At 40.8% G+C, this 12,500-nt stretch overlaps 1 protein-coding gene across 2 annotated transcripts in view; it reads right to left on the bottom strand.

Annotated features, from left to right (window-relative positions):
* Positions 1-12,500, bottom strand: part of LOC123499641 (cGMP-dependent protein kinase, isozyme 1-like) — a 300,599-nt gene that overhangs the window by 173,043 nt on the left and 115,056 nt on the right. Inside the window, exon 4 of one of the 2 annotated variants that reach the window (XM_045247975.1) lies at positions 3,750-3,836. The exons of the other annotated variant lie outside the window; for it this stretch is intronic. The gene's annotated coding sequence lies outside the window, so the exon portion shown is untranslated. The remainder of the gene's footprint in view (positions 1-3,749; positions 3,837-12,500) is intronic. 2 annotated transcript variants of the gene reach the window in all.

Raw genomic sequence — 12,500 nt, 5'->3', positions numbered from 1 at the left:
TATCCCAATCAAAAGACGAAAAGAGAAGAGGAGTAAAAGAAACGAAGAGGGAAGGAAAAAAAAAAAGAAAAGGAAAAGATACAAGACTAAAAGAAATAAAGGAATTGTACAGGAAGAGAAGGGGAAGGAATATGATGATGAAAAATTTTGAACAGATGAAAGAAGAGGTTATTTGATGGGCTATGAAGGATTACAAAGCGTCATTATGAAACACGAGGGGAGAGAGAATACAGCATAGCATAGTTTATTAAAGGGAGAGGAGGGGAGAACAGATGGGAGGCAAAGATAAGAAGGAATACAGGTACGAGTTTATGAAGAGAGATGGGAAGGATGGATGATAATGAGAGAAAGAATGGGAGGGAGAGAAAAAGATAATGGGAGAGAAGAGGACACGTGGTGGGGAGAAAGAAAGGAGAGGGAGAAATTGTGAAGAATGAAGGCAAAAGAGCAGAGGGGAGATGGGGAGGAGGGAGTGGTATGTGTGCTGTGGGAATGATGGGGGAAGGATTGGGGGAAGAAGGGATGAAGGGAAGAAGATGCCACGTATTACTTCCACCAAGTCTCAGGCTTTTCACTCCCTCCATCTCTTAATTAACGGATAAATCTTTACAAGAGAGAGAGAGAGAGAGAGAGAGAGAGAGAGAGAGAGAGAGAGAGAGAGAGAGAGAGAGATTACGTACAGACTCTTCTTAGAATATTTTCCTCATCGTGGGGACTTACTAGATTAATATACGTAATTATCTGGGATATCACGACATATTTAAGTTTGAAGGACGCGAGTTGATGGAGCACGTGATGTTCAAATATTATGGTTAGCATTACGTTCATAAATCAATACCGTGAAGGCTGAAAAGGAGATATTTGGTACTTATCTAAATTAGGCATCATTATCACTATCATCATTACCATCATCATCCTCGTTATCATAAATAAAACAAGAGGGATACTACAAGAAGCCAGCACACCTACACGCGGCAGCTTCTGTATGAAAACTAAACACACATATATCAATATCCGTAAATCTATCTATACTTTTAAAACTCCCTACGTATTGGTTCTGTATTAAGAACTTGTCTATTCCACTCATCCGCCACCCATCTGTAAACCAATCTCTCTCTCTCTCTCTCTCTCATCGTCATCCCTTTCCTGCTATCTCTTATTTTCCTCTTTTTATTTTCCTCTCTCTTGGTTTGTCTTATCGTGTATACTCGTCTTCCTCCTCCTCCTCCTCATCATCATCATCAGCTCAGACATCAACTCTCACTCTCTCAGGACATAAGGACGCGAGCGGAATTCCTCCACGGGCCAGCGCACTCCTGAGCCTCCCGTTCCCAGACTGCCACTATGCCGCCGCCCACCGAGGCACTGCACCGAGCGAGGCACACGGACGAGCGGCAAATAATGATGATTACCGAACTCTTAACTCTGTCACTATTTGGATGTGAGTGGATCTTTTTTTATCCGTTTACCTACTATTTTTCTTTATTTGATCTTTTTCCTCTTGTTCGTTGTCCTAGATGCGTAAGATAGTGTCAATAGTAGATAGTTAAAAGATCTCTCTCTCTCTCTCTCTCTCTCTCTCTCTCTCTCTCTCTCTCTCTCTCTCTCTCTAGACTGACTTCTTACAACTGTTTCTGTGACTTTCCGGATGTGACGTGTTATTCTTTTACTTTTCTTATTTTTTCTGCTCTTGCCCGGTTTTCTTAACACGTAAAATACTAGTAATCAATAAAATACAAGCAGGACATCCCTCAATTTGCAGACAGAGCGGTAAATTGAGTGTTTTTTTCCCCAGTTTATCTTTGTTCTTCTCTTGTTTCCTGGACACGTAAAATATCAATAACATCTACAAATTACGGTGAAAATAACTCTCTATTCACAGACCGAAGCCACGAGCAAGACAGTCCGCATGTGTTGTTCAGAGAGGGACGGTCATGAGGAGAGCACAGACCAGACTCCAAATGCCGACGTTCAGAGGTTTATTAGTGAGGGAGTGTCCGCCACACAGCCATAAGGGACCAGTGGGCGAGGGTGGGACTACTGTGCGCTGGGCTTGTGATGCACCCCAGCCTCCCCTCCCCACCTCTCATCCGCGTCCCGCCTTACCGTCCCCGCCTCAGGGTAATATTACACTCAGCACTTCTACGGTCTTACACTTCAGGGAGATCATTTTATTATAATAAGAGATGATATATGAAATAATTCAAAAGAAAAACAGCAATATAAAAACTAACTTCAAGTATGATTGTAAGTATATTCTGTCTCACTTTTGTTTATGCAGTTGAATTGCCGTGTGACTGTTTGTGTGAGAGGTTAAATGGATAGAAATAAGTCCGTCTTTGACTGTGATGTGCGATAATTCTCAACACTGAAGGCACTGCACATAATGTATACAAGAATCCACAGAAAGGAAACAAAATAATAACGCTAAAAGTCTCAAGAGTAATGATGTGAGAACTAAACTAAATGTGTCAGCGTGGTCTGTCACTAAATAATCATGTGGGAAAAGAGCTGTGAAAGAGTTAAAGGTGGAAAGGCACAAGGGAAAGAATGTGAACAGCAAACTCTTCTCCACAAGAGTTGAATCTGTGGTGCTGCGCCGCTGAGGTCTGGTGGTGGTGGTGGTGGTGGTGGTGTGGTGCTGTCATTTTCAAAGTTCATTCGCAGAGCTTAACGAAATTATCGCTATTCTCTTCTGATTTTCTCTCTGACGGTGGACGTTCTCCCTCGTGCAAAAGAAAAACAAACTGATAATATCCAAAGCAGGTTATTTTGATTAAACTGGCTTCATATATCGTCATAATTAAACCTTACTAACACTATTTACACCGAGCTCTTGACACGATTACCTACATACAAGTATTTTTCGTTAATTTTGTTCGTCCCTCCTTCTCCAGAACAGCGTCCTAAAAATGCGTTAGTTTGTGATGGGGCGCCATGGTTACGTTCCCAGAGCAGGTAATGTGACTAAAAGCAGGACGGGAAAAAAGGCCTCACAGAACCATCTTGATGTCGCGTGCAGAAAGGCGACCTCCAAAGTTTATCCCACCAATCTCTCAATCTCTCACAAGGTAGAGTATATTATTTCTCCCGCTGTTGTGTATCTTGGTAAGACATGTATACTTAATTCCCTATGTATGTTACGCTGGCGAAGACCCGAGTGCTTGTGAGAGAGGAGCGAGTGAGTGGGTCAATAGCATGAGCCCTCGAGTATAGATAAGTCCCTTCTTCTCTTGGTTATAACAATCTCACACACGTGGACGATGGAGATGTAATTACCAGGAAGTATTTAGACTTCTCTCTTTTTATTGGTGAAGTTAAGCGTGCCGGCGCGAGGAAGAACTAGAATTAACAACAGAAGGTATTTAAGCTCTCCTGTTATTGGGGAAACTTGAGTACAGCCATGTGAGGTGGGGAAAAAAATATCAGGAGGTAATTTGATTCGTCCTTTGTTTTGGGAAAATTAAGAACACCGTCATTAGAAAAAGGAAATAATTAATATCAGGTATCTGAAGTCGTCCCTTATTATAATGGAAACTAAACTTGCTAAGATAAGAAAAATCATACTTCCAGCAAAAAAATTAATTAATTCATCTCATCTCTTCCATTATCAGATTAATGTAACTAAATGTCCCGGAAAAGCAGCGAGGATCTATTTCTCTATAATTTCCGCAAGTCCTTTGTCATTACGGACACTACAGCACACATCAAAGAAAGATTAATGAAAGGCAGGTGTTTATGCTCCCTACCTGTCCCTCACAACACGTCACGCGGAGGTAAAGCTGACGGGAGGAGCTCAGGTGTGCCTCGTTCCTATGACCTCCACCTTCATTTACCTGTGAAGAGAAAGATAGACACGTGTAACAAGAGTGGTTAGGTGTGCGGTGATGCAAGTCAAGCATACTAAAAGTTATGTATTTCTTTTATGCTATACATACGAATAGAAAGTCAAATTGGACGGATTAAATATAAAAAAAAAGGAAAAGCAAAGTTAAAGGAAATAAACACATTAGAGGGCACGATACATTATAGGTTGTGATTGTTTATTCTCCCCATCCCATCTCTCTCTCTCTCTCTCTCTCTCTCTCTATTATTATTCAAAGTAATTAGGAAACGGATAAAAAGGAAAGAAAATGTTAGTAGGGAAGTAAAAGAAGGAACAGAGAGGAAGAAGTGGGCGGATGAGAACCGGCGTGTGAGTGGGTAGAGGAGAGAGAGAGAGAGAGAGAGAGAGAGAGAGAGAGAGAGAGAGAGAGAGAGAGAGAGAGAGAGAGAGAGAGAGAGAGAGAGAGAGAGAGAGAGAGAGAGAGAGAGAGAGAGAGAGAGAGAGATGAGAGAACAGGGGCAAGGATATAAAAATTAATGTAAGATCCAGATTCACTGAGAAAATTAACACCCTTTCTCCTCCTCCTCCTCCTCCTCCTCCTCCTCCTCCTCTTCCACTTTTCCCCCTCTCCATAATCTCCCCGTTCCACCTTTACTGTTACATAATTCCACTCCCACAGACAATACGACCTTCCCAGTTCCCAGCCCTAACACGACCCCCTCCCCCACTCCCCTCTTCCCTCCTCTCCCTCCTCTCCCAGCCTATCACTCCCACAGTAACCACCCCAAAAAGTAGGACCAACTCGAAGACCTTCCTCTGGTATCATATGACTGTAACCCCTGCCATTCTATACTCCCCCCACCCCTGCCATCCCTATCTAACCACCCCTCCCACGCCCTTCCTCACTTCCTTCCCTTCTCCCCTTAACCCCTTCCCCACCTCCCGTCCTGTCCTGGTTTGTCAGAGGGGGGATGGGAAGGAAACGCAGGATGTTCATGACCTACATTCTCTCATGCCTAAAATATAATGATCCTCGCTGACACACGGGCTGACAAGGGGTGATGTTGATGGTGTGATGAAAGAAAACGTAGATGCTTGACTGACGAGCTTGAGTGTTTGATGGGGGACCTCGACAGGTCTGACTAATGCGTAAACACATGGTACTGAAGGGTGTTGTGGTGTAGAGTGGGTGGTTTACGTTTATAAGCACTGGGAAATATGTATTAGAGGAGAGAGTAGGTTTCACGCACTAATTGGCCGACACAAGCCATAAGGGTATTAGGTGGAGATAAATATAATTGGGCATAAGGACAAACATACACTGAGGCGCAAGAAAACATTTAGAAGAGGATCAGGTATCAAGATTTTAACGCACTGATTGGCCGACACAGACCATAAGTATATTAGAGGAAGGTAAATGCATCGGGGCAGAAGGATAAACAGACATTGTGGCGAGCTGGAAAACAGTTAAAAGGGGGATCGAGTATCATGACCTCGACACTTTTGATGCAGTGATACGTGGAACACTTTGACTCATTCAGTACTACACACAGGATCGGAACCTCATGCAGGCGTCATCAGCTGTCACTCAAAACAAAGAAAGTACTCGTAAATAATGATTGTGTCAGCAGAAACAAATTAACTGATCTTTTGTTTTTTTATATATATTTTTTTTTTTATTTTGCCGTTCGTCTAATCAACTTCAGCAAAAAATGAGAAAGAATGAAAAAAGTAAAGAAAGAGTGAAGAAAAAAAGAGAATCCTCAATTTTAAGCCTTTCATTGAAATAGAAAAAAAAAAATCAAGAAGAAGAGCAAGGAGAAAAAAAAAATCGTGAGTTTTCTATCATTAAGTAATATCCATAATTACATTGATTAAACATATGTAGTGTTACCTGAAGCCATTATCAGCATTAGGGAGAGAGAGAGAGAGAGAGAGAGAGAGAGAGAGAGAGAGAGAGAGAGAGAGAGAGAGAGAGAGAGAGAGAGAGAGACACACACACACACACACACACACACACACACACACACACACACACACACACACACACACACACACACACACACACACACACACACACACACACACACACACACACACACACACACACACACACACACACACGAGGCGGAGAGTGAAAACAAGCAAACAATCAAACAAGCAAGCAAACAGACAAGAATAAGCGCAGAAGGGCTCAAGTATCAGGGCCTAAAATTAACACACACTTACACATCGCCCATGAACTCCTTTCCTCTTACTCAGATTTCCTCGAGGCACCGTCAACAAATATAACTCATTAGCAGGCTTACATTCAACAGCTGATCCGCCGCCGCCGCCTCCACCGCCTCCACCCTCATCGCCGTCTCATCCGCATCCCTCACCCCTTGTAGACACCGACGCGCGCATTAGATTTATGTACAGACTGAGATGCGCGGGTACGTACAAATAAACACTGGCAGGTTTTTTGAGGGAGTGAGTTAGCCACGAGAGAGGGAGGAAGAGAGGCGGAGGATGGGGAGAAATGCAACAATGGCAATGATAATAATAACGGCAGTGATGATGATAATAATGATAATGATATTGAGAAAAATGATAATAACAATAATAATAATAATAATAATAATAATAATAATAATAATAATAATAATAATAATAAGAAGAAATAGAAAAAGAGAAGGAACATACACACACAAACACACACACACACACACACACACACACACTGAGAGAGAGAGAGAGAGAGAGAGAGAGAGAGAGAGAGAGAGAGAGAGAGAGAGAGAGAGAGAGAGAGAGAGAGAGAGAGAGAGAGAGAGAGATTGATTGTTTATTATTTCTTAAATTTACAAAAAACATAATGATCATAACAATTTTTGCTCTTGAATCCAGTCCATTGCGCTCACGGCTCCTTCTCTTGAATCCAGTCCATTGAGTTCACGGCTCCTTATGGACACTGCTTTACTTGTTCGTGAGAGCAGTCGTGTTAAGCGGTATTAAAATGATTAATACTTAGAACAATAACATTAGTAATGATGATATAATAAAAATAATATTGGTAACAAATGAAAACAACAATGGCACTATTACTATAAAAAACAACAACAATAATAATAATAATAATAATAATAATAATAATAATAATAATAATAATAATAATAATAATAATAATAATAATAATAATAACTATAATAATAATAATGGAATAAGAAAATGAAAATATAGAATAATAATAACAATAATAATAAATAATATCTATAACAACAACAACAATAATAATTACAATAATAACAATATTAATGAAATAATAATAATGATAATAGTGATAATGATAACACAAACAATGACAGTAATAATGACAACATGATTACTACTACAATAATATCATACATAAATGTGTTACATACAATACTTATATAGTTAGCAAACAATACAAAATGTTTAGTATGTACTTTTCAGCTTCACTTTCACTTGTATTTTGAATGAATTAAAACCTTTGACTTTGGTATCTAATGGAATTTCATTCCACAGCTTGGAGCCTCGAAAAATTACACTTTGTTGTGCATGAGAAGTTTTACATAACGGTATTTTGAGCATGTTTCTGCGTCTTGTTTGAACGTTGGTGTGTTCAGCGTGCTCAAAGTCACAATACACATCATAAATATTTAAGCATTTGTAAACAAATGTAGATGTCTGATATGAGATTATATCATTTACTTTTAAAAACTTAAATTCTCGAAAAATGGGAGCTGTATGTTCGAACCTATTACATCCTGATATTACTCTTAATAATTTCTTTTGCGAGATGAATAGCTTGTCAATGTAAGTCTTAAAAGTACCCCCCAAATAGAAGAACAGTAGAGTAAATGTGGGTATACTAAAGAATTATAAATTAATTTCAAGCACTCTTTACTACATGATTTGCGTATTTGATATATTTCACCTGTCATTTAAGATAATTTGTTGTTCACTTCTTCAATATGAGGTTTCCATTGCAATTTATTATCAATTGTAATTCCTAAAAATTTAGCCTCTCTAACTTGTTTGATTGAAGACTGATTAAGTTTAATATCAATGGCATGTGGATTTATAGTGTGTGAATAAGTCAACATGTAATGTGTTTTGTTTATATCTAATGTTAATTTATTATTTCTTAACCATTTAGATACATTAATCAATTCTTTGTTCATAGTATTTTGTAGTGTAATGATATCGCGCCCTTTAAGGAAAATGTTTGTGTCATCAGCAAATAGAATGAAATTAAGGTTACTTGTACATAGAGTTATATCATTGATGTAAATTAAGAATAATAGTGGTCCAAGGACTGATCCCTGTGGAACTCCACATTTAATAATCTTTCTGTGTGATATCATATTATTGTAAACTGTATACTGCTGCCTTGAATTTAAATAGCTGCTGAACCAATTATGTGCCGGTCCTCTAATGCCATACACCTTCAATTTATGCAATAATATAGAGTGGTTAATAGTGTCAAATGCTTTTGAAAGATCACAAAAAACTGTCAACTGAAACATCCTATTGTTGAAAGCATTATACATGTGCTGAGAAAGATGATGAATAGCTAGTTCTATAGAAAACTTTGGTCTAAATCCAAATTGTTTGTCAGATAGTAAGGAGTTATGTGACAGATAGTTCATTATTCTACATGCTACTTTTTTTTCAAAAATTTTACTAATACACCGGAGAATGGAAACTGGTCGGTAATTTGTAAACAGGGACTGATCACCTTTTTTATATATTGGAACTACTCGGGCAACCTGCAAATGATTTTGAAAACAACCTTGCACAAAAGACTTATTAATTATATATTCTAAGAAAGGAGTAATTTCTTGCTTACATACTTTGATTACACTTATACTTATTTCATCGTGCCCAGGAGAGAGAGAGAGAGAGAGAGAGAGAGAGAGAGAGAGAGAGAGAGAGAGAGAGAGAGAGAGAGAGAGAGAGAGAGAGAGAGAGATAGCACCAAATAAAGAAATAAAGGAAAGAAGACAGGAGGGAGACAACAGACACATTTCTTCTCTCTCTTCCCCCCTTCCTTCCTCACCTCCTCACTCCTCCTCCTCCTCCTCCTCCTCCTCCTCCTCCTCAATAACTCTCTTTTTCTTCCCCCAAACTTCTCCCTTCCCCTTCTGCTATCACTCATTACAGACACGCCTCTCATTCCCTTCCCTTCCCCTTTCCTTCCCCTCACCCAGTTCCTTCTTTACTCTTTCATCTCCCCTGCCCTCAAGCATTCTTCCATTCATCTGTCCGTAAGAAAATTTAATTAATATTTTCCCAAGTTCAGTTTGTGCTTAAAAAAGTTTAGAGATCATTTGAAGAGCTGAGCTTTGAACTAAGACAACAAATATGAAGGAAGGAAGGGGAGGAAAGTAATTGGAGTAGCCTTGATTTAGAAAGGATGTCTTGCGCACACACACGCACGCACACTCACACACACACACACACACACATCCGTTCCCTTTTATATAATTTCCCTTTATTTCCCCTCGCAACTTCAACACGTATGCTTTCTCTCTCTCTCTCTTGCCCCTTCCTTCCTTCCTTCCTTCCTTCCTTTCTTCCTTCCTTACTTTAACTTTCCTTTCCCGTGCGATTTCCTTCCTTGAAACTTATGTACACAAACACACACCTTCCTTCCTTTGCTCAATATCCTTTCATTTCCTTCAATAACTTACACACACAAACACACACACACACACACACACACGTACCTCACTACCATCCTTCCTTTCTCCCTCAATAAGATTCTACCGGTTGGAAGTCAAGAGGATGATGAGAGAAGAGCTAGGAGGAAAGACGGGAGAGGGAGAAAATAATAAGAGGGACGCACAATGTAGGAAAAAAAAAAAACATTAGAGTGAAGCGGGAACACGAGTCAGCAGGATGAGTTATGAAGGAGGGAGTGAGAGAGGGAAGGAAGGAGGGAGGAAGGGAAGAGTGACGCTTAGGATGTGATGGTGGGCAGGAGTGTGAAGGAGAAAGGAACCTGGTGAACGAATAAAGGAGGAAATGAGAGGAAATACATGAGAGAGAGAGAGAGAGAGAGAGAGAGAGAGAGAGAGAGAGAGAGAGAGAGAGAGTAAAATAAATGCTTTAGTGTACATATCTATGCAAGAACGGGAGAGAGTAAGGAGAAGGCAAGAGAACAAGAAGGAAGAAGAGGAGGAGAACGTGAAGAACAAGGAAGAAGAAGAGTGGGAGGAGGGCGTGAAGTAGAGCGTGAGGGGGTGAGGCGGGAGGAAGTAGGTGGCCAACACAGGACACCAGGACGCCCTCAGGCAGACAAGGCGGCGACGGTGACGAATATACAGGAGGGAGAGAGAGAGAGAGAGAGAGAGAGAGAGAGAGAGAGAGAGAGAGAGAGAGAGAGAGAGATGGCAAGTAGGGATAAAAAATGGAGGTTAGGATGAGGGGTGACGCGTGGGTGGAGTGTAAACGAAGGTGGATGGGATAACAAGGGGCTGAGGTACAGTAAATGGATGGAGGGGAGAGAGTGGCTGGGTGGATGGGTGGATAGTTCAAGAATGACAGTAAGGTCCGTTTTCTGACACCCTCTACTCTCTCTCTCTCTCTCTCTCTCTCTCTCTCTCTCTCTCTGTGTGTGTGTGTGTGTGTTTCTCTCTCAGTAATATTTCCTAAAGCCATAGAGACAATTAGCCGAGTTCTTAAGACTATTTTTCTCACCAGTAATGCAAAAATCACGTTAATCTGCAACTAACACCATTAACCCCTTCAGTACCATGACGCGCTCTTATTTCCATTCTGCTCACTAGTTGATGATTTTACACAGCTTCGGAAACTTATATGAGGATTAAAATAGTGAAGACTAGCAATTAATCTCCTGACGTCCGTAGACCCATCCTAACCTCAATAAAATAGTTTAATCACATCCAAAACTCAAGGTAGAAATGCATCCCAGTACTGAAGTAGCTAAAAACATCCATAAAACCAGTAAAACTATAACTATATACACAGAACCCTTGGAAAACGGGGGACGTGCAGGGAAGAAATGTTTTCGAATACCGCCCCGAGAAAAGCGTAGCGTGACACTGCTAAGGAAGAAGTTTTGTAAGGGCGTGGATCGATGACGCTGGAGATAATAATAGTCCCGAGCAAGGCAATAAGGGGGAAGATGCGCAGGTATGATGCAGGATTAGGCGGTGCAGGTGATATAATGAGGGTGAAGGGGACGCGTAACTCAGGTGTGTGGTGTGTGAGGGGGGTGGGACTGAGGGAAAGGTGGAGGCGTTGCAGGGAAGTGTGCCAAGGATGTCACACTCGAGGTGGCTAACTTCTGAAGTCCTGCTGAAGAGAGTGAGGAGGAGGAGGAGGAGGAGGAGGAGGAGGAGGAGGAGGAGGAGGAGGAGGAGGAGAGGAGGAGGAGGAGGAGGAGAAAGAGGAGGAGGAAAAGATGGTGGTCGTGGTGGTGGACATAGTATTTGATAAGGAAAACAACAAAAAATATAAATATCAATTACAAAATGAAAAACTACACGAACAACAACAATATAGACATAACAACTACATCACCAATACGAAGAACAACAACAATACAACAGCACCAACAAGGACACAAACAACAACAACAACAACAACAACAACAACAACAAGAGAGAGTGGAAAGACATGTTGACAAGGATCTAACAAGGAAAGAGAGTGAGAGGAGAAAGGGAAACAAATCACAAAGGGGAAGTTAGGAGGAAAGGGAAAAGGTTAAAGAGAGGAAAAGAGAAAGGGAAGAAGAGGACGGTAAGTGAATGAGAAAGGGAACCATTACTCTTTCAGGGAAAAAAAAATGTTACAAGTTTCTGAGACAATATGACAAAAATAAGCAGTTGAAAAGGTAGCGACTCTCTCTCTCTCTCTCTCTCTCTCTCTCTCTCTCTCTCTCTCTCTCTCTCTCATCTTGTCCTTCTTTTATCCTCATTTCTTTTTTACCAACTTTCTTCATAATTTTTTTCATAAAGCCAGAGAGAGAGAGAGAGAGAGAGAGAGAGAGAGAGAGAGAGAGAGAGAGAGAGGGGTGAGTGGCCAGCTAGCTACCGCCCCCACCAACATACACACACATTGTTGGCACCCACATTACTAATCTTATTCTCAACCTGCACGACATGAGCACGAGACGAAGAGAAAGAGGAGGAGAAAGGAGGAGGAGGAGGAGGAGGAGGAGGAGGAGGAGGAGGAGGAGGAGGAGGAGGAGGAGGAGGACAACAGCAGCAACAACAACAACAACAGAAGTGGGAATGGAGTTTAAGAAAAGAAGAAGAAGAAGGGAGAAGAGAAAGAACACAAAAGAAGAGCAAATAACATTTAATAAAACGAAAAACGTGAAAGAATGAAAATAAAGAAAGTAACAGCAACTGAAAGAGAGAGAGAGAGAGAGAGAGAGAGAGAGAGAGAGAGAGAGAGAGAGAGAGAGAGAGAGAGAGAGAGAGAGAGAGGGGATTAATCATTCGAATGCAAAAGAAAGAAGATAAAACGAAAAGAAACTGGAGAAAATGAGGAGGCATGGAAAAATAGATGATAATTAGAGGGAATAGGAAAGAGGTGATAATGGATGAAGAAAAGGAAATGGAGGAGGAGATAAAGAAAATAGAAAATGAGAGAAGGATAGGAAAATGGACCACACACACACACACACACACACACACAC

This window comes from Portunus trituberculatus, chromosome 50, assembly GCF_017591435.1.
Source record: "Portunus trituberculatus isolate SZX2019 chromosome 50, ASM1759143v1, whole genome shotgun sequence".
Classification (NCBI taxonomy): domain Eukaryota; kingdom Metazoa; phylum Arthropoda; class Malacostraca; order Decapoda; family Portunidae; genus Portunus; species Portunus trituberculatus.
This window is presented reverse-complemented; position numbering and strand designations above follow the sequence as displayed.